We start from the raw sequence: 3,216 nt of genomic DNA, 5'->3' as shown, positions 1-3,216 counted from the left end.
TGAACACCCCTGCCCTAACCCTTCTCCAAGGCCCCTTCCATTGCCACCCCATCACCGAGGCCCTGCCCCCGCTCACTCCATTCCCCCCGCCCTCTGTCGCTCGCTCTCCCCCACCCTCACTCCACTCCTTCATTTTCACCGGGCTGGGGCAGGTGGTTGGGGAGTGGGAGGGGGTGAGGGCTTCGGCTGGGGGTGTGGGCTCTGGGGTGGGGCCAGGGATGAGAGGTTCGGAGTGTGGGAGGGGTCTGGGCTGAGGCAGAGGGTTGGGATGTGGGAGGGGACATGGGCTTTGGGGTGGGGGTGCAGGTTCTGGACTGGGGCCAGAAATGAGGGGTTCCGGGTGTGGGAGGTGGATCCAGGCTGGGGCAGAGGGTTGGGGTGCGGGAGGAGGTTAGGGCTCCAGCTGGGGGTGTGGGCTCTGGGGTGGGGCTGGGGATGATGGGTGGGGGAAGGGGTTCAGTGCTGGGGCAGGCAGTTGGAATGCAGTGGGGGGAGGTGAGGGCTCCGGCTAGGGGTGCGGGCTCTGGGGTGGGGCTGGGGATGAGGGGCTTGGGGTGCAGGGGAGGCTCAGGGCTGGGGTAGGGTGTTGGGGGGGTGCAGATTCTGGGAGGGAATCATAGAGTCATAGAATATCAGGGTTGGAAGAGACCTCAGGAGGTCATCTAGTCCGACCCCCTGCTCAAAGCAGGACCAATCCCCAAGCTTGGGTGCAGGAGGGGGCTCAGAGCTGGGTCAGGGGGTTGGGGTGCAGGAGGGGTTTTGGAGTGCGGGCTCCGGGTGGTGTTTACCTCAGCTGGTTCCAGGGAAAGGGCGACATGTCCCTTGGCTCCTAGGCGGAGGCGCAGTCAGGCAGCTCTGCACGCTGTCTCCACCCAGGCAATGGGAGATGCGGAGCCAGCGCTCGGGGTGGGGGCTGTGCATGGGGCTGCGGCCGTCCCTCCATCTAGGAGCCGAGGGACATGTCGCTGCTTGCGGGGAGACGCGCGGAGCCAGGTAGGGAGCCTGCCAGCCCCACGCCAACCGGACTTTTGACAGCCCAGTCAGCAGTGCTGACCGGAGCCTCCAGGGTCCCTTTTCGAGCGGGTGTTCCGGTCGAAAACCGGACACCTGGCAACCCTAGCCAGGATGCTTGCAGCCAGCAAGATTCCTCTACTATTAAAGGTGCAGTGCCCAGAAAAGAGAAGGCCGACATCTCAGTCACATGGCTACACGCGGCCTAGTGCACAGTGAGGAAAGTTGGCCGCACACACTTGGAAATCAGCAGCAGCTTTATTATGCAACAAACAACACGATGCCGTGTTAACTCTGGCCCGTACTTCTGTGACGCTTGGAAAGGCTCCTATGAGAGGGGAAAAAACCACAATAAAAGCAATGATCTTCAGCTATATATTGATCTTCCAAACTCTCTGTTTCTAGCCATCCAGCTTGCATCTAAACACTCGACACTCATATTAAAACGACCATCGTTTCCACCTGAAAGGACCACGTTTCCTGCCCCTCTAGGGTTACAGGGGTGTACCCAGGGCCGGCACAACCCATTAGGCAACCTAGGCGGTTGCCTTGGGCGCTAACATTTGGGGGGCGGCGACTGCGGCGGCCGGATCTTCGGCTGCCCCCATTGTCGTTGGAATTTCGGGGGCGGGACCTTCCGCCACCTAGGGTGGCAAAAACGCTGGCGGCGCTCCTGGGTGTACCTAGAGCTGTAGTGCACGGCCCGTGTCTGTGCTTACCTCGCTAGTCCTGGAACAGCTCCTCGGGAAACAGCACCTCAGCCCTTCTGGCCTGGAATAGGAAGAGGAAGGATTAATCATTCAAACACATAACAGCCCATGTCACCGTGGGGCTGAAGGGCTCCTGCTACTCAGACTGCATCAATGGGCACAGAGACCAGACATAATCTGATTCGCTGCAAAGGGACCTAAGAGGAGAAAAACGTAGGGGAGGCAGAGCATCAGCGCCACCCTGTGGTGAGTGGCTTACATGACTAGTTTCTGCCTGACTTTTTTGGAAGAACAATACAAAGTCCTAACTAAGGGGGAACTGTTTCCTTGCAGTGAGCCCAGGACGAATTTCCACCAGAGGGGCTGCTGCTGGGTTAGGGTGTTAACTTGGACCCTGCCTTCCTTTGCAATCCGCAAGCCTCTTCAAGCGTAGTCAATTAGGACTCCAGGAACAGAGGTGGTTGCTTTGGGTAGGTCTACACTTGGGGCTATTTCGACCCTGCTAGCACGGGTGTAACAGCAGTGTAGATGGTGAGGCCTGGCTAAGGCAAGTAAAGGGACGCTTGAACCCTATGGCTATGCACCCTACATGCCCATGCAGGGCCTCCCGTGTCTACGCTGCTATATTTAGTAGGGTAGAGTCCTGCCCCTTCCCCGCTGCCAGAGCCTTTCCCCACGGCAGTGAAAGATTCCAGTGGGGAAAGGCTCGGGTGAGGGGAGGCAATGCGGAATGGCACCGGCAGCTCCCCAAGCTGAGCCTGGCTGCCCTCCCTACCACAGCCTTTCACGTGTAGCTACACGCACCCTACGTGCTGACGTAAGTGTAGACAAGGCCTTTGTGTAATAAAGGCCAGTGCAGGATGGAAGAGGGACAGGGTCAGGATTTAAGGATCATGGAAGCTTTTTTTTTTGTTAGCTGCTGTATGGAGATGGCTGCTGTGTTCGTAAAGGGACCCCTGTACTACAGAAATAGCTCAGGGTCTGGGACAGGGTGTCACATTTTTCCTTCTCCTTCTGCACCTCAAAACTTTTTTTTTTTAAATACTACTAGTCAAATCCTGCAGTTGGGAGCCCAGTGTGCAGTGCACACAGCCCAGCTACACACCAGGGGTTATTGTAATCAGCGACTGCCCCAAGCCACATCATTCAGCTCTGGCTCCGGATCCAGATCTCAGCGTCCCCAAGTCCACCAGTGCTGGGTTTGGGGTTTCCAGTCTGAGCCCATCTNGGCAATGACTTGTCTAATGTCACCCAGCCGGGTAGGTGACAGAGCAGAGACTAGAACCTAGGTCTTCTGTCTTCCAAACTAGTGTCCTAACCACTGCCTCTCCGCCTCTTTTATCTAGAACTATTGTAAGGCAATTGTGTGCGCTCTATGTAAAAGAACGCTGGCATTTGATTTGGTCTAGTAGACGTTAAATATGAATTAATTAGGTTTCAGATTCTGAAAAATATAAACCCAGATTTAGTGATGTGAAACTGGGCCAGCCTGGTG

At 56.7% G+C, this 3,216-nt stretch overlaps 1 long non-coding RNA gene across 1 annotated transcript; it reads right to left on the bottom strand.

The window, feature by feature from the left end:
* Nucleotides 1-1,247: 1,247 nt before the first annotated feature.
* On the bottom strand, nt 1,248-1,988 carry LOC117871909. The gene is made up of 2 exons (XR_004644354.1): nt 1,731-1,988; nt 1,248-1,339 (listed from the first exon to the last, which is right to left on the bottom strand). It is a non-coding gene; the product is annotated as an uncharacterized LOC117871909 (long non-coding RNA).
* Nucleotides 1,989-3,216: the final 1,228 nt, after the last annotated feature.

Source organism: Trachemys scripta, chromosome 1, assembly GCF_013100865.1.
Source record: "Trachemys scripta elegans isolate TJP31775 chromosome 1, CAS_Tse_1.0, whole genome shotgun sequence".
Lineage (NCBI taxonomy): Eukaryota > Metazoa > Chordata > Testudines > Emydidae > Trachemys > Trachemys scripta.
This window is presented reverse-complemented; position numbering and strand designations above follow the sequence as displayed.